This window comes from Lynx canadensis, chromosome C1 (assembly GCF_007474595.2).
Source record: "Lynx canadensis isolate LIC74 chromosome C1, mLynCan4.pri.v2, whole genome shotgun sequence".
NCBI classification, from domain to species: domain Eukaryota; kingdom Metazoa; phylum Chordata; class Mammalia; order Carnivora; family Felidae; genus Lynx; species Lynx canadensis.
Genome location: NC_044310.1, coordinates 134131020 through 134157826, shown reverse-complemented (window position 1 = coordinate 134157826; position 26807 = coordinate 134131020). Strand labels below are relative to the sequence as shown.

Genomic DNA, 26807 nt, shown 5'->3' with positions numbered 1-26807 from the left:
TTGTAATTCCCAGACGTGAATGCCAATATTCTCAAGTTTTAATCTTCCAAACATTTGTGTGATAGAAGCTCACCATTGCCTTTGAATTGTTCTATTTTTTATAGGTCAAAGGAGAGTAGAAAGTATGATTTCTAGGCTGTGGTCATAATTTTGTTTTCTGCTTCAATGCTGAGGAATGGATTGACACAGGACCTAAAACACCTGATCATATGTGGCCAATAAGATTTTGAATTTGGTCACTAAACTCCAAATAACTTGTTGTGTCCTATGGCTTGTGATTTAAAAAAGTGTCCCATGAGTAGAGGCGAATGGGCCTTCCCTGAGTGACTGGTTGCATGACTTTTTTACCTGGGTTGAATTGTACCCTTGATTTGTACATATAGAGGGCAATGTACTTTTTCCTCAGAAATGTTTGATCTATTTCCCACATCCTCTTTAAGATCTCCATGCTACCTAAAGTCTTGAGCAACAGTGGAAAAAAAAAAAAAAAAGCCTCTTCATGGAACTTTGAACAATGGCGCCTTAAGGATGATTAACATTTAAGCAGGGAGGAAAGTCAGATCACCTTTGTGACCAAAGGCAATTCCCCTCAAATACTTCTTTCCCCACAAAAGAATCCAGATGGCAAAAATGATGCTTAAATAAATGCTGGCTATGGCTCAATTCTTCTGGTTCACATTGGCTACAATAGACACTCACATTTATACATTAACCATTTCACAGATTTTGTGCAAAGAGTAAGCTACGTGTCTATATGCCTATTGTATTCAAAGAGTTAAGTCTCCAATTCTTGGCATAGCTGCTCTGGTCTGTATTTGCTCAAAGGAGGATTAAGGGTAATGTGCAGCAGAGGAACAATGTATGGAGACCTGGACTATATCTCTCCTCAGTATACCTGCACAACGGGAAGCGCAGGGCTCCAGACCCCACGCTCCGGGTTCACTCTCACGTGCATGGAATTCATTGAAACTAATGGGAAGGAAATTACAGCCGTCTCACAGGTCTCCTAACTACAGGTTTCTGTGTGGATAAATTTAACTTGTCAAGGTTTCTTACAGAATGACACAACGAAAGTCAAATAGTCAACTAAGAATAGCAGAAAAATCTAAAAGTATTCAATTCCCCCATTTCAGTTAAATAAAACCAGATACATCATAGGCAAAGATCAGAGTTTGACTGGAGATTTTCCAAAATGATACTGTAATTTCTTACTAAGTTGTGAAGTTAAACACACACTGAGTAACAAATATCTGGAAAAATAAGAGAGTTCACCTGGTTATATCAGAGTATATTTTTAAAAAATGAATTATTTATTTAAAAAACCCTTTAATATACTATACTAGGACATACTAGGGTTCACTTTAGAAAAAAAATTAGAGGAGGAAATTATTGAATGGTATTTGACTATCATTCAGAACAAGCATATCACCAGGAAATACTGACTATAATAAATAACATTTGAAACGGACAAAAGGACTGTGCTGATTTAATTGGGGCAAAGTAAAGTGGTAAAAGAAAGTTTCTTCAGGGGCGCCTGGGTGGCGCAGTCGGTTAAAGCGTCCGACTTCAGCCAGGTCACATTCTCGCGGTCCGTGAGTTCGAGCCCCGCGTCGGGCTCTGGGCTGATGGCTCAGAGCCTGGAGCCTGTTTCCGATTCTGTGTCTCCCTCTCTCTCTGCCCCTCCCCTGTTCATGCTCTGTCTCTCTCTGTCCCAAAAATAAATAAAAAAAAAAAAAGTTGAAAAAAAAATTTTTTTTTAAAAGAAAGTTTCTTCAAACACAAATCCTTTCCAAAATGGTTATAAGAAATTTTATACCGGCAACAATTGCAGAATAATAAAAAAATAATAATAATACTTATCTTATTTGCCTTTTATGTCTGAACTTCTTGAAGTAGGAAGTATTATTAACTTCATTTTACAGTTTGGAAGAAGCAGAGTCCTGAGATGTTTTAATCTATTCAAAGCTGTGCCACTTTTACACAGCAAGGCTCAAATTTATCCAAAGCACTGGGATTCCAGAACTTACATTTTAAAGCACGTATTATTTTGTGCCTAGAAATTAAATGTGCTGATTGTCACAGTCTAATTTTGGGGGTTAATTAATGTATTTTGGAAACTTTATTGAAAACTGGAAAGCAAAGTCAACTGGATTGACAGTGGGGCTGCGGGGCAGGCAGGGAGGATCCTCTGGATGGAATAGAAGTTGGTAGGAAATATTTATAGCAAATACAATTAATACAGTAATTATGAAGTGAATGTGGTACGCCCAATAGTTACTTTTGGAAGTTTATAAGAGTTTTTTTTTTTTTTTTTTTTCCGTGGGAGCCTGGGTGGCTCTGTCAGTTAAGCCTGTGACTCTTGATTTCAACTCAGGTCATGATCTCACGGTTTGTGGGTTCAAGCCCCACATTGGGCTCTGTGCTGACAGAGTAGAGCCTGCTTCGGATTCTCTCTCTCTGTCCCTCCCTACTCGCACTCTGTGTCTCAAAATAAATAAAACTTCAACAAAAAAGTTTTTTTTCCAGCTCCTGAATATACATGATATCCCAACCTCAGATAAGTCATCATTAGGAGAACAAAGCCCTGGATTGGATGCCGAATTTTTATGAACAAATAGCTCCTGAGTAGAACATAATTACAAAATGAAAACTTATATTCTTCAAATGAGATTATCATCTCCAATAGGTACTAAATCAAGGGAGAGAAAAGATATATGTACTAACTACCAAGAATTTACATTTGAAATAGCAGCAACAATACTCACCAACTCAGAAAAAAAACAAAAACAAAACCCTCTCCCAGAACTTTAGTACCTCTGTTTTTCACTGGCTCCCAAAGTCCTCTGGACAAAGACCAACCACATCTCACTCATCTTTATATTGCGTTGCCTTATGCCTGGGACACAATAAACATTCAATTTATGTTTGTTGAAAGGATGAAAAGACACAGACTGAAGATTTAAGAAACGCACCCTAGACCTAAAGAGAGAATTTAAGGCAATGATGCACATAGTGTCTAAGAGCACATTGGCTTTAGATTCAATCAGTCCCAGGTCTCAATCTTGACTCTGACACACACAAGCTGTGGCCCTAGCACAAATTATCCTCACTAAACTTTGGTTTCCTTATCAGCACAACTGAAGTAATAATGTCTAACACTTTGTGTTCTGTGATTATTAAATAAAGTAATATTTGTAAAACATATCATGGCATTCCTTCCTGGTATATAATACATGGCATTCCTGGTATATAATAAATTATCAAGAAATGTTAAAACTATAGTGGTTGAGAGTCACAAAGCAAATATTGGAAATGACTCAAACTTGTCATTTAGGACAGTAAAAGCAGTATACTTAAAAATTTTTTTAAATGTTTATTTATTTTTGAGAGAGAGAGAGAGAGAGAGAGAGACAGAGCATGAGTGGAGGACGGGTCAGAGAGAGAGGGACACACAGAATCCAAAGCAGACTCCAGGCTCCGAGCTGTCAGCAGCACAGAGCCCAATGCGGGGCTCAAACTCACATACTGGGAGATGATGACCTGAGCCGAAGTCAGATGCTTAACCAACTGAGCCACCCAGGTGCCCCAAAGCAGTCCACTTTTGTAGCCAGTGGAGTGTGCACAGAAGTGATTGTCTTGGAACAGAGATTAAGCTTCTCTATTATTCCAGTGACTAGTGACCACTTAAGTGGAGATATATTTGCAGGCAATGAAAATCACACTTCTAATGATATGTTGAAAGATGGAAATGCAGGTTTGAGAATAATTTGATTGCAAGTGACAGTTGAACTGAAAGCTCTCTGAGGAAGGAGTGGGTAGAGGAAAGGGCCCAAAGGTGAACTTGTCTAGTTCCATAGGTGAAATAAAGAGGACTCAGCAGGAGGGACAATTAAGGGCTATTAATTAATTAATTATTATTGTTTATTTTCTAAAAAATGTTTTTTTATTTATTTTGAGAGAGAGAGAATATGCATGTGCTCATGAACCATGAGTTCATGACCTCAGTCGAAATCGAATTGGATGCTTAACTGACTGAGCCACCCAGGCACCCCCATTAAGGCCTTTTTCTTTTTAAAAGATTCTTTAATGTCTATTTATTTTTGAGAGAGAGAGACACAGCATGAGCAGGGGAGGGGCAGAGAGAGGGGGGGACACAGAATCCAAAGCAGGCTCCAGGCTCTGACCTGTCAGCACAGAGCTCGATGTGGGGCTCAAACTCATGAACTGTAAGATCGTGACCAGAGCCGAAGTCAGATGCTCAAATGAGTCACCCAGGCACCCCATAATTTAAGGCCTTTTTAAAGTCTTGACTTCAGTGTCTTGAATCAGAAAGTAGGTAGAAAAGGCCATAGAAGATGACAGATGGTTAGGAGGACAAACATGAATGTAAATTTAAAAACATAGAGAACTTGTCTAAGCCAGGAAGCAGATGAATTAAACTGGGCAGAAAAGAACAGGTTCCAGAATCATTTATTGCTCAACACAGTATAGGTGATGTTTCTTTGTGAGAAAGTTTCTGATGGGGTGCCTAATCTAACCAGCTAAAAATCTCTATCTTTCTCTTCTTCTCATAAAACAAACTGGAGTGCAATGGAGTGTGACTTTTTTATGGAAATCTTGATTTTTCTCCAAATATTTAGGAAAAGGTAAATTATTTGAAAACACAAGTACTTAGAGCAATTGAGATGGCTGCTCTAGAATGTGATAAAGTGCAGAAGGCCAAATGCAAGAGACTGGCCCGTGGGTATTATTGGTACTTCAGAACATCTGTGTAAAAGGGACTCCAAAACATCACTTACAATATAATGAACAGGGCGAATTTATATAACTAGAACTTGTCTTAGGAGGAGAATTTCATATGGTTCTTTCATAAGCTGTTTGGGAGGGAGGAGAGGAGCTAAAATCATATGTGGTAATGCTTGAGGAAAAACAAGATATTGTTCAGTGGTCTTCCAAGGAGGGTGAGTACAGTTGAGAGAAAGGCTTTTGATTTGTTGAATGGGGTTTGCAAGTGGAAGTGCTGACAACAGGAGGCTTCTATTTTGCTCTTTTCTTACCCCATAGTTGAGTGTGTCTCTAAAAACATGTTTAATAAATATTTATGTCAGTTTAATAAAGTGACAAATTGTTGGCTTGCTCTAGAGGTCAAATAATAAGTTTGACTTTAATAAGATTATTAGCCCATTAGGGGTGTTCATATGTCTCCATTCAGTACTGGTGGAGGGGCTGTTATTCCAGAGACTGTTATAAAAGGGAAGATAAAAGAAAGGGAGGTTTTTATCTTTCATTTTGGGAAGGATAACGTCAACTAAAGCAAGCAGAAATTGAGAAAGAGTAAAAACCTTCCTCACCTTATGATGGGTTAACCCATTTAATACACCTAACTTAACAAACATCACAGCTTAGCCTAGCCTAACTTAAACATGTTCAGAATAGTTTCATCAGTCTACAGTCAGGCAAAATCATTAAACACACAGCCTATTTTATAATAATGTGCTCAATATCTCATGTAACTTATTGAATACTGTACTGAAAGTGAAAAAAACAGCATTATTGTGTGGACGCAGAATGATTGTACATGTATTGCTTGTTTACCCTCGTGATCACATAGCTGACTGGGGGTGGTGGCTTGCTCCTGCTCTACATCAAGAGAGAACATCGTACAGCAGATTGCTAGCCTGGGAAAAGAACAAAATTCAAAGATTTCTACTAAGTGCATATTGCTTTCAGACCATTGTACAGTCAAAAAATTGTAAGTGAGGGGCTGTATGTAGTATATTTGAGGTTCTTCAATTGATTTATTAGAAAGGAAGAGTTTGGGAGCACCTGGGTGGCTCAATTGGTTAAGCATCCAACTCTTGATTTTGGCTCAGGTCATGATCTCATGGTTTGTGAGTCAAAGCCTCAAGTCAGGCTTTGAGCTGACAGCATGGAGCTTGTTTGGGATTCTCTCTCTCCCTCTTTCTCTGTCCCTTCCCCATTCATGCTCATGCTCTCTCTCTCTCAAAATAAATAAGTAAACATTAAAAAAAAAAGAAAGTAGGAGTTTTTTTCAGGAATATTTGAAGTAAGATCAAAACAAAATGACACAAATTTCAGAAGTCTAGAGGAGCTCAGGTCCTAGATTATTTCCTTTGAAAAACATCTGAATTGAGTATCTTGAAAAGACACCAAAACCAATAAAGACTGAAAAACAGGGAGCCACAACAATACAAGAAGCAAAAACCCTCAGTGGTCAATAAAACAAAAATAGCCATAGCCTCAAACCATAAACAGTCATGTGTACTGTGAAATACAGTGTACTGTGAAATACAGTGGAGTCTGCACCAATATGAGGAGAGAATCTGAGCCAACACAAACTTCAGACGTAGAAGAGGAAAGAGATTTCCTTAAAAGGGTCTTAGTCTTTTTTTTTTTTAATTTTTTTTTAACGTTTATTTATTTTTGAGACAGAGAGAGACAGAGCATGAACAGGGGAGGGGCAGAGAGAGAGGGAGACACAGAATCGGAAGCAGGCTCCAGGCTCTGAGCCATCAGCCCAGAGCCTGATGCGGGGCTCGAACTCACGGACCGTGAGATCGTGACCTGAGCCGAAGTCGGACGCTTAACCGACTGAGCCACCCAGGCGCCCCAAAAGGGTCTTAGTCTTGACAGTGATGTCTGATTATTTGATTAGAGTATCAGGCCATGAGAATGGTTGCATCCTGGGAGTAGGAAAATATACCAGAAATTTCACTGCACAGAAAGTCACGGAAGGTGACATTAAAGGCAAAACCATCTTATTGTTTATTCCCCAGTCATCCAGCGTAGCAAGAGTTTCAAAGAGGAAACTGAATGAAGGAGGGAGAGGAGACAGAAATTGCTAGATTCCAACACATAGAGCTGTGTTGCTGATAGAGATAGAGACAGAGATGGATAGGTAGGTAGGTAGGTAGGTAGATGATAGATAGATAGATAGATAGATAGATAGATGATAGATAGAGGTGATAGATACATAGAATGGCCCTATTCAAGGATTGGTAGTAGTCAGGAAAAGGTAAGTAGGGATTCCAGAAGTACTAGGGATCATTGATTAGATAAGAGTAAAAGGGAAGAAGGATATAAATCACAAGAGGAATTACTCAAGAATTCAGGAGAGTTCAGACAGTTATCTATAGTTTCAAAAAATTATTTACACATCGTACATCAGAGAGTTTTTAAAAAGAGCTATAAATATTCAAAGCAAGTTGACAGTTCAGGAAATATATATATTATATATATAATTGAAAAGAGTGATACACAAACTAGAAGAAATTATACAAAATGAAAAGATTAAAGACATAAATGTACCTATGAATAATAAAGCTGATTATAGTACAGAAAACAAGGCTCTTAAAGAAGATTAAAGAGCAAGTGGAACAGAAGGAAAAAACAAAGATGAAATAGAAAAAAAATTTTGGAAATAGAGAACGATTTAAATTTGCTTGCTGAAAAGATATCCTTACTCCCAGTAAAAATTGGTGTAGAATAATTGATCTAACATATCCTAGTGGAGCTACTGAAATTTAAGGATAAAGAAAAAGCCGTATGGTTTTTAAGGCAGCACAGGAATCATACTGAAAGAAGGCAAAAGGATTTTGTGGTCAGGACACTTCTTAGTAGCACTCAGTGCCAGATGAAAAGGTATGCAAAAATCAGAGATATTCAGTCAGAAACGCAAGGGTAGCCTACTCATGACCCTTTCTTGGAAATGGAACTGGAAGATGAAATATAATGAACAGAAAACTAAAACAGAGCACTTGAACATGGAGACAACTTGGTAAAATGACTAGGTGTGAGCACTTTCTCCTTTGCACAGAACAAACTCTCAACATTGGGGATAATGATTACAAATATAAATGCTAACCTCAAGGATAATAAAATCTGAAATAAATTGGAAGATCATCTTGAAGGAAGAATGCTTGCATTAATTTCCTCATAAGTAAAGAACAAAATATTTGGTCAAAAGTAGAAATAACTTTATTGACTTCAGATTCTTAACATTCTTCTTAAGGTTATTTTTTAAGAACTGGTATTTCTTGAGGCAAATTAACATTGATTGGAAGTTTAACCATTCTTTCCAGCTCATTTCAATTTCTTTTCCTTCCTAAAATTCATATAAAACTAAACATAAAATTTTTACTAAGGAATAACCACTATGGCAGAATCATATTTTTATCTGTCTGTTACATCAATATATATATAGAAGGGGCCATCTAGATTGCTAGTTATTAAATTTTAACATATTTACTCATGTATGTATTTCAATATGTATTTATGGAATGACCAAGAGACAATTTTTTTTGTCTATTTTTTGTTTTTGTAACAGTTACTTAATATTTTATTTCATTTTATTTATTATTTTTAAATGTTTATTTTTTTACTTTGAGAGAAAGAGAGAGAGAGAGAAAGAGTGCAAATAGGGGAGGGATACAGAAAGATGGAGAGAGAAATCCCAAGCAGGCTCCAGGCTGTCAGCGCAGAGCCTGATGTAGGGCTGGATCTCACCAACTGTGAGATCATAACCTGAGCAAAAAGCAAGAGTCAGACACTTAACCAACTGAGCCACCAGGTACCCCAGGTATTTTACATTTAACATTCTTTTCACAGCAACACACCTACTTAAGATCAGGGCTGAGGTGCTTTTATCATCATCCATTTAGTCAAGGTACAAGGATAGAGAAAAGTCATGGAGCTAAGGAGATCTCTGCCTTCTTTGAGTTTTAGTCATTTATGGAACTATGAACATTCTATAGGATTTATCTTGCAATTGTCTACACTTAGAACATTTTAAATCTCAGGATGACTTCTTAACAGTACATTCCTGATCCATCTTTCTGTGCCTTTATCAATATGCTTAGGACATGTAAAATTGTTTTCAAAGCAAAAAGTAAAATGTAAATGCAAATATATTTGCAAGATATTCTGAAGCCAAATATATACTATTTGGGACTATATAAAATGACAGATTTCATCTGCCAGTAGTTACTGATCTCATCATGTCTCATTTTCAGAATGATCCAGGTATTTAGATTTAGAATCTTGCAACTAAGAAGAAAAGATGCATGACTTAAATTATTTACATGCATAAAAATTATTTTGCTGAATTATGGCTTGACTTCATTCGGCTTTGGTAGATATATGCTACATAATTATGTTGTCAGAATTTTAACTCTAATGATCCAGATTATGTTTACATAGTGTTGCTATTCTCTTTGAGAGTTTTAAGTCTACCACTTTGAGGCAAATGAATTTGATTGTGAATGTTCACATACTTGATATCTAGAGGACTTGTAATCTATTGCATCAGCCCTCTCGGGACTGCTTTATTCAAATGCTTTTGGACATTTGCTCTCGTGACACTCTTTCCCAAATATCTGACTCCAATAGAATACACATTTAGCAGTTCAAAAAATGGTAACGGTGACTCTTGGGTGATATTTTTTCAGACTGCATTTATTTAATCTATCCATGAATGGAGAATACCAATTATATTTTAGTTTTTAAAATTTCAGTTGTACCTAGAAAAGTCTCACGTAATATAAGTAAGAAATAAATTTAGTTGAAATTGTGAGGAATGATAGGAGGAACTAGTTTCCTTAACCAATAAAATGCCTAAAATTAGTGATAGACATTTAACTATAAGTAAATAAAATTAGTATTTTGTGGTTACCAGTTCAAAAAAAGAAAAAAAAAACCCTTGGACAACTCTTTTATTCAGAATATTTCTAAATATAAAAATTTCTAGTTTATCTTTGCTCAAGGAGGTCTTTCAGTCTAAGTTTTCATTTGGTCTCCATGTTTAAGTAAACTCAGCAAAATCTTAGAAATATCCCTAACAGAACTTAACTCCCTACATTAATTTTCAATTTATCTAAGAATTCAGAAACATTGATTTAAACAGATTCTGTTAAGTAAATCCATGCCATCTACCTTTCTGACCCCCCCCCTTTTTTTTTTCAAATGAATGCAAGTACCATCCATCATGACCAACTTGACTTTCTATAAAAGTAACAGTTCATAAAAATCTGTGAAACTACTACTGGGAACAAACAAATTAAACAAATGACAATGTAATATAATAAAACTGCTGTTGTCCTCCTCTGGTGGAAGAATTTGCTTCTTCTATGGGACTAATACATCTTGCAGAAACAATTTTAAATAATAAGTAACATATGGATTCAGCTTTTATTATTCTTCTAAAAGAAGACAATTATATTTATGTGATAAACTGTTCAGTGTTAGTAGCATGATGTTTACATTACTGGTTACTTAAATAATCTTTGACATGCCCCTATGTGGATCACTAGCCTGCTTCTCTTGAAATCCCTCTTACAGTTTAAGTCCTGTCTCTTTACAATGGCACTCATGTGCCCTTCAGCAACATCAGGAGTGTGGCAAAGGTCTACTGGAGACCAGCAAAGAAAGGGTTCTTGTAGGAGATATGGCCAAAATGCACCCATCTCCTCTCCCTTCCCGTACATCTTCCACCTGAGTCTTCTTCTAACTCTGAAGAGAAAGCTGGGACTTCCTGCGTTTGGTGGAATAAAAGGGAAGCCACCTTTGTGAAAGGAGTTATCAAATTGGTGTTACCTGTGGAAAGTTTTTGAAGTATTTATTATCCTTACCTTAGTCGTTGGCAAGTAGGTACAAGATACATTTTATATTATTTTTAAGAAAGAACTTTGGGGGAGAAGAGAGGGACCCATGGACATTTGTTGCCTTCCACAATTCATCTACAGATTCATAAAAGCAGAAAGAAGTGTGTCTCCACATCTTTCAGTTTGACTGCCCCACTCGCCGACATAGTCGTTTCTGAAGGAGAGAAATGAATTTCCAAATTGTCACTTTGGCTCACTCATCAGTTGCTGCTGTGTGTTTAGATAGCACTTGTTAAAAAGTGATGCAGTTTGCTCTGCCGCCTTGTGCTTCTGTAATGAATCTCTTGCAGACTATCCGTTGGGGGAGTATTTACTAGTGCCCCTCCTCATTGCCCCACTGAGTGAGTTGAATAATTCTAATAATCAAAGGCACAAAGTCTGCATCTAGTTTGGAAATGAAACCATGGGTAATTTTCAAACGTGGTGCCCTCAATTTTTGATGAACTGTCACAGAAACAGGAATTACCACAATTCAAAAATCCCATCCACTAATGGACCAAGATCAGCATCTGTGGATGATTTCTTCTAACCCACTACCCTCAAATTTCCTTCCCAGCCCCCCTAATAAAAACACACCCCTTTGCCTCATGCTTCCAATTTAGTGCAATCATGCCTCTTACTGGCCATCGCCTTGCAGGACACCAGCTGTCAAACACAGAGATGTAAGGTACAGGAGTTTGAAATAGAAAGCCTTATAATGTAAGAGACACGCACGTCTTATATCAAGTCCACTATTAGACTCAAATGGGACTGCTCAGCATGTAGGAACAAGGACTCCCCTGCATCATAAACACTTAAAATGAAGGAATGCTAAACGGCAGTTAGCACTTTCCAGAGTCTTTAGATACATAATCTAACCTAACCACTTAACTACTGTCTTTCCAGAAAGAAATGGCCTGGCTCTTATATCTTCCAATCCCCTCCCCATCAATGAAGGGACTGGGAAAGTAACTCCAATCCGAAGAAAGTTTTAAGGAATTGTCTTTGAAGATGAAAGTTGTGCTTTTCCAAAGATTCTGAGAATGTGAACTTGGGGAAGATGCCTGGGGGCCAAAATGTGCTCTTTCCGAGGTTGGGGCAGCTCATTTCATGTACAAACTGCATCCTTTCTCTTTGCAGTAACTCCTGCAAGACCCAATTCCTCACACCACTTCTGCACTGGGCCTTGTGTCAGGGGGCAGAGGCAAAGGCGAGATGGGGTACTTGCCCTTATGGAATTCGGGCTTTTCGAGTGAGAAGGTAGAGACAGGCAGATAAATGAGTAAATGACTGCACGGTACAAGTGCTATGATTAAAGCATGGATGAAATGGAGGGATACCAAAGGAGGAAGGGAGAGGTTACCTCTGTCTGAGGGATTTAAGGACAGTTTCAGAGAGATGATGATGTTTTAACTTGATTTTGACATTTAGCTTGATGACATTTGGAGGATGAGCAGAGATTCGCAGGTGTTTGTGGGGCTGTGAGCTGGACGTGAATTCCAGGATGGGGCGAGGAGGTGCGCAGTGGTGCACAGCTATGCTCTAGCAAGCACAGCAAGTTGCTGGTTTGACACCATGAGCGCAGTTCTTTGTAAGCTGAAGCTACGGAAGATTTCCAGGTTGTCCAGCCTTTATGGTATATGGCGATACATGTGGCTTGGCTCCTGCAACTTTTGGCTTTTCATGGGGCCAATTCGTTCATCAACTGTGCTTGAAAACACAGACTCTTTTAAAACATATCTGGGTAAGTACCTAGCACATAGTAAATAGTCAATAAACATTAGTTATCATTATCTCATCATTATAAAGCATCCATTATGTCACAAGCTCTTTTCTGGGCACGTTGAGGGTAGAAAGTATGGAATAAAATAAAATCCTATCGCTAAGGATCTAGATGCTTTTGTTTGGGGAGATGTGGCATAAGCGCATGAATTAGTGTAAACAGAAAAATAAATATTGTATTTAGGATTATGTACCAATATATATGTAGTGATATGAGAAATTCAAAGCCAGAGCAATGTATTTTAAGGCATTAATATTGTCACATACACATAACAATGTAATAGAAAGAGTAAGGAAATAAACTGAATTCATCAAAGGAATTTGGAACTTGAGTTGAGTTTTGAAAAAAGGGTTAAGCCAGGAAATTGCATGAAAACAAAAGACCCAGAACATGGAAGCTGTTGGCACCTGCACGTCATAGAGGTGAAAGTAAACATACCATTTTCTGATTGTAGCAATAATATTCACTCCCAAGAGCATAAGATTCATTTTGGGCGTGGGTTGAAAATAATTGGATGTGGTCAGCTTCTGGAGAAAGTGACGAACTCTGGAGAAATTTATCTGGCTTTGGTACTAACAGATAACAGGAAATCTTTAGTTAAATTTTGTCTTTTCATTTTCTATTTAATTGCAATGGCACAAATCTCTGAAAGAATTGACATGTTGAATATTTTGAATTGAGACAATTTTTTATTGATCTATCTTTGCCCCCCCCCATTAAGTCACTACTAAATGAAAATGAAATAGAAAAAAAATTGTGAGTTTCTCCTCTAATTTTAGAATATGCTATAAACTTAGTTTGTTTGTCCTATTTTCAGATCATTAAAAATTTAAGCAAGGTTGAAAATAAAAAGCTTTTTGTGAACTCCCCATGTTCTTTCTTAATAAAACAAATAAATGGAGGGAGAAATTCTGGGTGGGCATGTCAGGGAAAAGCTCAAAATCTTAATTTTTGCTCACTTAATTTATATTTTTAATGTGTATTTATTTTTGAGAGGGAGAGAGCACGAGCTGGGGAGGGGCAGAGAGAGAGGGAGACACAGAATCCGAAGCAGGATCCAGGGTCTGAGCTGGCAGCACAGAGCCCAACGTGGCACTCAAATTCATGAATGGTGAGATCATGACCTGAGCCAAAGTGGGATGCTTAACCCACGGAGCCATATCCTGGCACCCCAGTCTTTGCTCACTTAAAATTACACCCTCCAAAATATTTATTAACAAGAAATCAAGCTTCATCCTCTATTTAAAAAGCTGCCTCTGACACTGGCTGCTCTTGGCAAATAATCTGGCTGATACACTTCTTATGGTAGCATATCCTTTGAACATTCCTTCTGGAAATGGGGGTGGTTCTGCGTTACTTCATTTATTCTTTCTGGTTCAGTTTCCCTCATGATCACAAGCATACATTTCTGAGAATGCTGATCTGAATTAAGGGCGTAATCTACATCCATGGAATACACATCAAACTGATCCACACAGAGACTAGAAGTAATGGATCCAAACTCAAATAGCTAAATACCGTCAGTATTTTCTCAAGGAAAAAACATTGTAGGTCAGATTCAAACAGATTCAGATTTACCAAGACAGTTAGTGTTTATGATTTGAGCCAGCTACAGGTCCTCTTCTAGCAAACTTGTGTTTGAATTAGTTTCCCATTCAGTGGCAAATATTAATTGCAACTTTACACACTCTGATTTAACCATCCCTGAGAAGTCCATGTACTTAGATGCCTCCTATCACATTTTAAATGCTCTCTTAAATATTCAAATTATATAATTATGCCTAATTATGCAATACATTGTATTTGAATACAAAATCATAATACACTTTTGGCATCATTGTCATATTACAGCATTTGCCTTATTATGCTGTGGCATTTTGAGTATTTTTGATCAAACAGTATAAATGGAACAGGTTTTGCATACTGAGCATCTTAAAACCCACTTTAAAGAGATTTACTATCAATGCACATTTTCTGTTCGGCTGGAAAAAATAAGAACTTTGTAGTGTGTATTATGAAATGTTAAATATTAATACTATTTAAAGTTAATGGTATGCCAAAGAATATGGCTAATAATACATTATACAATTAAATGCCTATCATATTAGCTCATCTATTAACAAAATAAAACAGATTTGAACAGGAGGGTTCTGAATCACGTTTTTTTTAGCAAGGGTTGCCCATGTGTAAAAGCTAAATTATTTATTCAATCTTTAAACTGCTGGATGCGTCAGTTTGCAGTTATTTGCATTATATTTGAATGCTTTGTCATGTGTTTCTGATACAACAAAAACAGTTTTCTCTTTTTGTATCGAGGCATTTTCTCCTGCACAGATGCCACTAACAATATCCAAAAAAAAAAAAAAATCAGCCAAAAAGCACCTTCCTCTATGTCTGGAGAATCACTGAAGAGGCAACAAAGATCTCAACACCACTGCGTCAGACCCTTTGCTAAACCGCATTTGTTATCATGTCTTAAACTGGTTCCCAGGTACATAGTTCTGCATCATTGTTCTGACCTTTCCAGTATTTACCCTGCTTGTCCAAGGTTAAATATCTTATATTTCATCATCTATGTTGTAATTTTATATATCTTGGTCCGTGGATGCTTGTAGACCATCGTGTGCTTGGCTTAAAGGATAGTTTTTCTTTTCTTTTCTTTTCTTTTCAGTGTTGGTAGCTTAAAATACCTTGAAAGCATGTGGGTTTTGCTTCTAAAACATTTCAAAGATTATATATTAATAGAATGCTGAGCACATGTGAGGGCCCATGCTTGTGTCTGAGCAAGCTAACCAACTTAATTGGGAAGCAATTACCCCTTTCCTGAACCTATCAATTACAGCAAAGTTTATGTACATCATCTCCCAAACCAATTATTGCTTGTTTAAAAAAAGCCCCCAAACCCTATGAAATGAATTCACCTAGAGAGTTGTGAGCATGTTTGAGGACTGCTTGAAAGTAAGAACACTGCTTGAGTGATGCCTGGCATCTCTCCCACACACCAATCTTCATGACATGGCATTCGTTGTCTTAACTGTAAAAGTTCATTTAATCGTTGTAGAGAGCATCTTATTTCTGGACACAGCATGCCAAGTTTTCTTAGGGGAGCGTTCTCCTTCCTCTCTCCATTTGTGTGCCCTGGATGGGACTCTACCTACATCTCCAATATGGAGCATGTGACCTTCATCTCAGCCAACCGGCTCATCATAATGTCTTCACTATAGTGGTTAATTCAGGGATATTGGTAATGACTGAATTTTGGTCATTAGGAGCCAAGCCTGTTGGAAAAGAGATTCCTGATGAACTAGAAGCAGGGACCATGTTGACCCAGAGATACTGCAGTCATTTTACACCATGTGGAGACTAAGAATGAAGCTAACATGCAGCAGAACAGAACTGACAGCTCAAGAGAAACTGAGGTTGTTTATGTCCCAGAATTTAGAGAAGCTTAAATATTGGCTGCTTCTTGAATTTTCCAGATTTACATGAAAAAAAAATTAAAGACAATTAAAAAAATTTTTTTTTCAACGTTTATTTATTTTTGGGACAGAGAGAGACAGAGCATGAACAGGGGAGGGGCAGAGAGAGAGGGAGACACAGAATCGGAAACAGGCTCCAGGCTCTGAGCCATCAGCCCAGAGCCCGACGCGGGGCTCGAACTCACGGACCGCGAGATCATGACCTGGCTGAAGTCGGACGCTTAGCCAACTGCGCCACCCAGGCGCCCCTAAAGACAATTTAGATTGGCTTTCTGTCCTTTGAAATCAAGAGTTCTATCTGATTCACCTGTACTTTTAACTTACTATGTTGTTTCCTTAATGGTGCTGACTTTTTCAGCCTCTGCTTTCTCATATATCAAAAGACCAAATAAAGTAAACCTCTCATTATAATCTGTGATGAAGGGGATTATATTTTGGCCGATATAAGGAATGGGCTGAGAGCATATTAAAAGACAAGAGACAACTAACTTGAATTTTGAGATTTGGTGCAGATGGTGGGTTTCATCTATTTTTTTTCAAAATTTGTCTTAATAAAAATAAATCTCATCAATCTGAGCCCAAACTAAGTGAAAGTAAAGTGGCAAGACTGTGGTTAGATGTATCATTTTAGTTTTTCTCTATTTAAGGCGATTTGCTTTTCTCTCAATGTAGTTCTATGCACAGTGAGACAATACCTTGATGGACAGAAAGGTGGTGTTCATGGTCATCAGCTGAAGTCATTAACATCTCTTTTGGAGAAGATTATTTTAGGCTTCTTGTCATTCCAATGGGAATCAACTCAATTATATATGGTTCACATAATTAACAAGAGTCAACTAAAATAGTCTAGTCATTCCTTACACCGAGGGAAGATTCAACTTGTGGATAAAACAGAGCTAGTCTTGGTAAAAGGGTTAAGCAAAATGTGGCTTTTTAAAATCTAACTCATTGTCAGAGTCAAAGCTTTTTCTCTTGAACTTCCTAAGAGTCCTTCTGAGTTCCTCATTCCTTAGAATATATGCTTCTCTTCTGTCTGACTCTTTCAAAACTTCCTGTTCTTTGCTGTATCCCTTGGAGGTAAGCTAGGTTGTATGTTAGTCTTCCTGACAAACAGATTTGTGCTCATATTTCCTTAATGTGTAAGCCTCCTATGATACTTACATTCTAATAGTCAGATTTTATTTATCTCGTACCATAATCCAGAAACAGAAAGTACGTGGCATGTGCCTATTGAAGCTTTTTCTTTTCCCCCCAACAATGCCTATGCCATACATCACTAATGGATGACAGAACTCGCTCTCCCTTATTGAAAACAATGTTTCAGTGTCCGTCTTGACGCAACTATCTAACCAGCTACTAACAATCAACCATATTTAGTATAAGAGGTGAAATGATTTGCCTTTCCTGCCAGATAAATTTCCTGATAAATTTCCAGATAAGTTTTCCGGCCAGATAAATTGATTTTCTAATTGTGGCATTTCGGACATACTGAAGTGATGGTGGGAAATTATTTTATATGTAAAGAATTTCCTTCATCAGCACATAAGCATCCACCTACACTGCCATCAAATCAGGTTTGTCCGTGAGTATTTTAAACATAGTTAAATAAGAGATATAGATTTGGGTGTTACTGAGCAGTGCTTTTTATACTGTCATTTGAATATGGATGTACTCAGTGACCTAAGTGAGTTTATGTTCCACCTCCTCCAGTTTAGATTATTTATAAAATAATTCAGGGCACTTCTTTGTCAAAATAACACATTCCATCTAGAGAAGGCTAAATCAAGTACTCTAGTCCCTGCTTCCTTTTCCTTCCCCCTTGCCCCCAGAATAAGACTATTCATATGGAAAACAAAACACAGGCACTATTAGAACAGTATCATCTCTTATTTACTTCACAAAACAGAATACAATATGGGTTGCTGTGAAATACAAATGAACTGTAATCCTCATCAGGTTTGGAAATAATGGATTCAGGCTAACATTTCCAGAAGAAATATGAAGGCAGTATTCTAAATTTCCTATTCTTTCCCAAATGAGTTTGCACAAAATGTGTCGCTAAGAAGAGTAATGTGCCCATCACATAGTGAAATTTCCCACTTGCAAAATGAAAATGAAAAGTCTGCATTTTAGGATGGCGTATTTAAACACATGCACCATGCTGTTTGTACAGTGGGGAAAACAAAGCTCCCCCTACTGGAGCATAAAAAAGCCTCCTCTCTTTCCTGCACCCCATGGCTCCGTCATATGCAGGAAGGCACAGAAACATATAGTCTTCCCATTATCCTGCACAGAATCCTGGTTCTCTCATCAAAACATCGCATTTTCCTCATTTCAGTTAATTAAAGGACAGCTGGACATTTCGTTACTGCGCCAGTCTCAGCTCTGTCTAGTTGAAGTGGGGCACGTAAAGGTCTTGGTCCCAAAGACACTTTCACCCGAAACAAATGGTTTTAAAATTCATGCCTCTGATGGAGAAATTTGAAAAAGAAGTAAAAATAATCCTTACAGTGTGTCTGTATGTGTGCTGGGTATGATTTTCACAACACACAGGTACATATATATATATATATATATATAGGGAAAGTGAATATAGGGAAAGTGAAACTCAATGGAAGAATACACACACACACACACACACACACACACAGAACACGGACACACAGGTACACACTTTAAAGATTTTAAAGATTATTTTTTATTTTTTTCATATATATTATATATATTAGATAGATAGATACAGGAAAGAATAAAAACGTTGCCACATGACTACTGAGTTGTTATTAATGGTTGACTATTAGCATTTATTGGAAAAATCTCTAGACATATGAAACTCAATATGTATCTATTTTACTCTACACGCATAAAAAGCCAATGTAAATGTGAAAGGTTTAGACACTTAGAGGTAGAACCAAATTAAAGATAGACTGAGAGGCATAACCAAATTAAAGATAAAACTAATTTTCCCATGTTAATATATGAGGCAACATGTTTTATCAAGAGGGCGAAGGGGTTTATGATGAAAAAAGATTCTAATGAACATTTTCTTCCGAAGAATTTCTAAGCTTTCATAATTGAAGTGTTTGCTGTCTACAGAAACAAACAAAAAATCTGCAGTTAACCGAAATTAAAGATATTTCTTCCAATTCTAGAAAGATAGGGGCATGGACGGACGAGGGGGACATTAAGCATGCTCCCTGTATCTTTTCAGGGTTTTGATGTAACTCATGTGAGCCACTCTGGGGACTCTCTCCTCTCCTCACAATCAGGTGGGCAGCCTTTAACAGCAGAGAGATAACAGACAATTGGAACAGTTCTTGCCTTTGAAATAGGTTCAATTATAGTTCACAGCCATTTTCAAGATGAGCCTCATATTTTCCCTCTTTTTTTCTTTTTTGAAATGAAACCTGGGCATGATGGCTCCTTCTGAATCAGCAAATAAATGATGCACTTGAACACTGTCTTTCCAGTCTCTCCTCATGTGCAAGACTAAGCAAATGCCTTGCTTCAAGAGCAGTTTTAGACTCTCTGTATTAAAGAAGCTCTCTGGGTTTAGGCGTTGGAATCCTGGTCATCAGGCCTCCCGTTTCTCAGGGATCTGGGGCATTACACTCACTCTGTTCTGAAAACAATACTGATTGAATCTTTGACCAGATGATTCCAAACTCTGAGGGGTGTATGAGGTGAGGGGAGTGTCTGTGTGCATGTATGTGTGGCTACAGAAGGAGAGATGGTGCATCAAAGATGTTCTTTGCCTCTTTTCTTGTACCCTTTTATGGGTTCAGGTTTAACAAATGTTCAGAAAAAGGTGTTTTGGTATTGCTGTATAGTCTAGGCACCATCCTTCACTAGAACCTCCACTGTTCATGTGCATTTTCAAAGAAAATAACACAGTCACAGATTGACAGCAATCCAGACTTCTTTTTTTTTCTCCTTTCAATCCTCCTTTTATAAGACATAAAATACAAAAGATGCAACTTTTTCTAGAAGTGGACGAAATATGATTATGATCTGCAGTGAGTAGGGGAAATATACAAATCAGATCTGTCACTTGTTTCCAACAACTAGAACTGGGTTACCTCTGATAAAGGAGAGTGCACCTCTAAACCCACTATACTAGGTATGTTGGAACCCATAAAATTTCCAATTACTGCTTCAGAATTTATTGTGCACATATGGAAAATAATACTTGTAAAACAGAAAGGGGTTTGTGCCTTGTGCTGTCAATACTGTGAAGGATGGGGTGATTATAAAGCAAATTAACAATACTTTTAAATGTGCATTCACTTATCTTTCCAATTAAATCCTTGTTAAACAACTGCACAGACAGTAATGGCGCTTCTGCAAAGCACTGATCAAGACAGTTTTATTGTAATTTTTACTCAGCAACAATTAATCAAGTAGGCATTTTCTTTATTATTAAATTATTTAGTTAATAAATATTCTCAATTGGCCAACATATTTGTAGTTTGCATGTTATTTTTGATTTTCCTACAGTGGAACATATTTGGGAATTTTTCCATTTTCTAGCAAAGGGACCATTAAGACATGTGATTTTACAAATTTCTTTTCTTTATAAGAATAACTGTGAACAAGTCCTTGAAACTTTAAACCATTCAAAAACCCTATTTCAACCATTTTATTTTGTAAGGGATGCAAACACATTGCTTTTAGCAGATAAGAAATGAGAGATTTTGCTTTAAGGCGTCTTTCTGTTGGGGTAAGCAAGAAAATTAGCATTTTAGAAGTTCATTAATACCAGTTACAGACTTTTGAGTCAGGAAGCTGCACTGTAGTTAGCATTTTCTTTTCATATTCTAGTGAAGTGAATAGTACCTGAATATTATTCTTCTATAAACACACAAGATGGTATAAATTGAGAAACAGATAAAGATATCTAGAAGTATGTTTTCCATTTTTGGATTTCCATTTTTGTAATTTGGAGATTTGAATTTATCTAGCTAGTATACTTCGCTTTTCAAGTCTTTTAGTGGTTCTTTATATGGCCTTTTGTGTTTTGTATCTTCCAAAAATTTTTAACTAGGAGGAATTCCTAGGAAATCAGATTAGTAATGAGGGCAGATACCTGGCTTTAGCATTCATGAAGGCTACATTAATTCAGAAGTGAGAATAAACATATGAAAGATACAACATTTTCTTGAGTCATAAAAAGAAAATTTCAGGCAAAGGCTAGTTTTATAGTTAGACAAATGGTGTGATTTGAGCTGGGTCAACATTACTTTTTGAAATGTCTTATATAAAAACTTGATATCCTCACTACTGTTCTGATTATAGAAGGCCCCTTACATTATACTTCCCAGGATGAGAAGAGAGCATGATCTAATATACTCAGATTAACAGAGTGCCATCTTGAGAGAAGACCCTAGGTAGATGGGGGCGATAAAGTCCAGTGGAAGGCAAGGGAAAAGGGAGAGGGAGAGGGGGGGTCTGAGTATGGAGAAAGTGGGTTCGTTAAGACTCAACATCTTGAAGGTGTCAGGTGTAAGGACAGAGTGACCTGAGAAGCTCCAGAAGCACTCTTTGATTGATAACTGAACCCAGTTTCAAGTCACCTAGATCTCTGAGGGCAAAACATATAATGCTGCTGCCAAGGCACACATTTCTCCTGGCTGAAATAACAGGGCCTATAAGGCACTTGGCACACAGTGGATGTGATGGCGAATCCAGAGGCAACTGTGAAGTACATTTCACCTTCCAGCACTTAACCGTTGGGAAAGGGAGTGAGATACAGTGCAAAATAGATGAAAATCAGTATTAAACCACAGATATAACATGCTATGTGAAGAGAGTAGGAAAGAAGCTAATTCCTATTGAGATTTATTTCAGGAATCATGTGATTTGTGTTGTTTCCCAATCAGCAAAACCAGCAATGGTGTACCTCTCACTCAGAAAGACAAATATGCTGTTCCTTCCATTGAAACCAATGAAATAATTATGTACATACTTACTCCAGTCCCGCTGGTTGATAGGACAGTGAAACCCAACAGAGTTCAAAGAAAGAGCAAAGACAGGTAAGGGAATACTTGATGGCTGTCAGAACATGGAAGGAACAGATTAATAAGAAGGGACAGCAGCGCACTCACTAAGGAAAAATGTAGCAGGGAGAGAGGAGGCCACAAAAAGACAAACAATCTGGAGAAACGTCAAACACGAGATGGTGAAACAGCAAGAAAGACTGCTATTTAAACAAAATGATTCCAGTGGGCCCTTTAGAATCTTACAGACATTATGTTGAGCAGACTATTGGATACCCTGCTCACCCTGAGTGTCCCCAAGATGGAGAACAATTGTTGAAAGAGTATAGCTAGGCTTTGGTTCCAGCTTGTTTCTAGATTACCACGAGACACATAGTGCCTTCTTGAAAGATACGCTGAATGAACAAATGCAACTTTCAGCTATTCATTTAAACTCATAGGGACTTGTGTTCTTCTATGAAGTGGATAGCTTTCTTATAAAGATCTAGGGAGTCAGCACTTAAAAGTGCTTTGGAGAACTGAACCTTCTCTTGGCATGTCCTTCTCTTAAAGAAGATTCACCTAGTTCTCTAAAACAAATGTCTTTTCAAAAGTAATTATGTGTTAATTGTAGGAAATGAGGAAACAATTTAGAAAAAAAGATAATAAAAATGACCAGTACCTAGTCTTAACATATTATGCATTTACGCATTCTTGCCAATGTTTTGGAAACAGAGTTCAGCAATGCCTAGTAAACTAGTCCTTTTGAGACTCATGTCTAGCATGTAGAAAATGCCTCACCTTTTTGAAGGAAATGGCTCAACCTTGGACCTAATCAATAAATTAATTAAAACGTGTAGAGACTATTGGGTGTATGATACTCTTTGAGGTAATGTAGGACAGAAGGTCTTAAAAAATATGAGCTCTGCTTTTTAGCAGTGTCCAGTGTGTTGAGAAGATACGCTATGTACCTAATTTAATGTTATATGACACACATATATAATAATATTCATGATAATTATGTAATAATAATATATATCAATTATATAGTAATAATAATGTGATTATTGTGCACTGAGTAGTCGAAAGTACAAGCATAGTATTTGAAAGGAATTCCTCTAAATTGGGGTAATCCAGGGAAAATGTGAGTGATATTTAAATAATCCAAGGAGGTTTTTTGAAAAAATAAACAAAATTGACAAACCTCTAGCCAGGCTTCTCAAAAAGAAAAGGGAGATGACCCAAATAGATAAAATCATGAAGGAAAATGGAATGATTACAACCAATCCCTCAGAGATACAAACAATTATCAGGGAATACTATGAAAAATTATATGCCAACAAATTGGACAACCTGGAAGAAATGGACAAATTCCTGAACACCCACACTCTTCCAAAACTCAATCAGGAGGAAATAGAAAGCTTGAACAGACCCATAACCAGCGAAGAAATTGAATCGGTTATCAAAAATCTCCCAACAAATAAGAGTCCAGGACCAGATGGCTTCCCAGGGGAGTTCTACCAGACGTTTAAAGCAGAGATAATACCTATCCTTCTCAAGCTATTCCAAGAAATAGAAAGGGAAGGAAAACTTCCAGACTCATTCTATGAAGACAGTATTACTTTGATTCCTAAACCAGACAGAGACCCAGTAAAAAAAGAGAACTACAGGCCAATATCCCTGATGAATATGGATGCAAAAATTCTCAATAAGATACTAGCAAATCGAATTCAACAGCATATAAAAAGAATTATTCACCATGATCAAGTGGGATTCATTCCTGGGATGCAGGGCTGGTTCAACATTCGCAAATCAATCAACGTGATACATCACATTAACAAAAAAAAAGAGAAGAACCATATGATCCTGTCAATCGATGCAGAAAAGGCCTTTGACAAAATCCAGCACCCTTTCTTAATAAAAACCCTTGAGAAAGTCGGGATAGAAGGAACATACTTAAAGATCATAAAAGCCATTTATGAAAAGCCCACAGCTAACATCATCCTCAACGGGGAAAAACTGAGAGCTTTTTCCCTGAGATCAGGAACACGACAGGGATGCCCACTCTCACCGTTGTTGTTTAACATAGTGCTGGAAGTTCTAGCATCAGCAATCAGACAACAAAAGGAAATCAAAGGCATCAAAATTGGCAAAGATGAAGTCAAGCTTTCGCTTTTTGCAGATGACATGATATTATACATGGAAAATCCGATAGACTCCACCAAAAGTCTGCTAGAACTGATACATGAATTCAGCAAAGTTGCAGGATACAAAATCAATGTACAGAAATCAGTTGCATTCTTATACACTAACAACGAAGCAACAGAAAGACAAATAAAGAAACTGATCCCATTCACAATTGCACCAAGAAGCATAAAATACCTAGGAATAAATCTAACCAAAGATGTAAAGGATCTGTATGCTGAAAACTATAGAAAGCTTATGAAGGTAATTGAAGAAGATTTAAAGAAATGGAAAGACATTCCCTGCTCATGGATTGGAAAAATAAATATTGTCAAAATGTCAATACTACCCAAAGCTATCTACACATTCAATGCAATCCCAATCAAAATTGCACCAGCATTCTTCTCGAAACTAGAACAAGCAATCCTAAAATTCATATGGAACCACAAAAGGCCCCGAATAGCCAAAGGAATTTTGAAGAAGAAGACCAAAGCAGGAGGCATCACAATCCCAGACTTTAGCCTCTACTACAAAGCTGTCATCATCAAGACAGCATGGTATTGGCACAAAAACAGACACACAGACCAATGGAATAGAATAGAAACCCCAGAACTAGACCCACAAACGTATGGCCAACTCATCTTTGACAAAGCAGGAAAGAACATCCAATGGAAAAAAGACAGCCTCTTTAACAAATGGTGCTGGGAGAACTGGACAGCAACATGCAGAAGGTTGAAACTAGACCACTTTCTCACACCATTTACAAAAATAAACTCAAAATGGATAAAGGACCTAAATGTGAGACAGGAAACCATCAAAACCTTAGAGGAGAAAGCAGGAAAAGACCTCTCTGACCTCAGCCGTAGCAATCTCTTCCTCGACACATCCCCAAAGGCAAGGGAATTAAAAGCAAAAGTGAATTACTGGGACCTTATGAAGATAAAAAGCTTCTGCACAGCAAAGGAAACAACCAACAAAACTAAAAGGCAACCAACGGAATGGGAAAAGATATTTGCAAATGACATGTCGGACAAAGGGCTAGTATCTAAAATCTATAAAGAGCTCACCAAACTCCACACCCGAAAAACAAATAACCCAGTGAAGAAATGGGCAGAAAACATGAATAGACACTTCTCTAAAGAAGACATCCAGATGGCCAACAGGCACATGAAAAGATGTTCAGCGTCGCTCCTTATCAGGGAAATACAAATCAAAACCACACTCAGGTATCACCTCACGCCAGTCAGAGTGGTCAAAATGAACAAATCAGGAGACTATAGATGCTGGAGAGGATGTGGAGAAACGGGAACCCTCTTGCACTGTTGGTGGGAATGCAAATTGGTGCAGCCGCTCTGGAAAGCAGTGTGGAGGTTCCTCAGAAAATTAAAAATAGACCTACCCTATGACCCAGCAATAGCACTGCTAGGAATTTACCCAAGGGATACAGGAGTACTGATGCATAGGGGCACTTGTACCCCAATGTTCATAGCAGCACTCTCAACAATAGCCAAATTATGGAAAGAGCCTAAATGTCCATCAACTGATGAATGGATAAAGAAATTGTGGTTTATATACACAATGGAATACTACGTGGCAATGAGAAAAAATGAAATATGGCCTTTTGTAGCAACGTGGATGGAACTGGAGAGTGTGATGCTAAGTGAAATAAGCCATACAGAGAAAGACAGATACCATATGGTTTCACTCTTATGTGGATCCTGAGAAACTTAACAGGAACCCATGGGGGAGGGGAAGGAAAAAAAAAAAAAAGAGGTTAGAGTGGGAGAGAGCCAAAGCATAAGAGACTGTTAAAAACTGAGAACAAACTGAGGGTTGATGGGGGGTGGGAGGGAGGGGAGGGTGGGTGATGGGTATTGAGTAGGGCACCTTTTGGGATGAGCACTGGGTGTTGAATGGAAACCAATTTGTCAATAAATTTCATATAAAAAAAAATAAAAAAAAAATAAATAATCCAAGGAACATATAAGATTAGTCCTTTATCAAATATTCTTTACTTAAAAAAACCTGTACATATCATTTGATTACGATGGTTGTCTCCATTAGGATGGGTCTCAGGGACATAGTTCAATAGAACTTCCATTTCTATGTGGTGTAGCATTTTCCAGTGCAATGTAGTCATTGTGTCATGTTGATCGCCTCATTTCAAGAGAATGGACTATCTTCCTTTAAAGATAAGAAAATTGCCCTGGGGAGAGTAATGACTTGGGCAGGACATCACAGCTAGTAAGAGGTCATACGGAAACTGACCTTGGGTTTCTAACTCCTGAGCCAGTGTTCTCATTGCCCCTTACTGCCTAAAAAAGAATGGCTCAAAGAGGCGCACGGAAAATGAGACAGATTGGGATATGCAGTTTACCTCACAGAAATCATTTACCATTATATCTTCACTGAACTATTGTAACAACCTCCTAACTGTTTTCCTGCTTCTACTCTTGCCCTCTGAAATTTATTCTTCTCATAGCAGCCAGAATGATTAAAGACAAACACATAAATAATATCAGATCATTTCCTGATTACTATCCCTCCTACACCACAGTGACTTAGAATGAAAGGCAAAACTTCTCATCTTCATTTACAAGGGCCTCACCGGACTGGCTTTGCCCATTTCTCTGACCTCTGTGCCCTGATTTCACACAAGCCCTAGTTCCCTGGCACTAGTTTCCCTCTGCCTGCTCTGCTTTCCCTCACATCTTTGCATGCTTCTCTC

General features: G+C 37.6%; 1 protein-coding gene across 2 annotated transcripts in view; it reads right to left on the bottom strand.

The window, feature by feature from the left end:
- ARHGAP15 (Rho GTPase activating protein 15) overlaps nucleotides 1-26807 on the bottom strand; it is a 619910-nt gene that overhangs the window by 165414 nt on the left and 427689 nt on the right. The window lies entirely within an intron of this gene.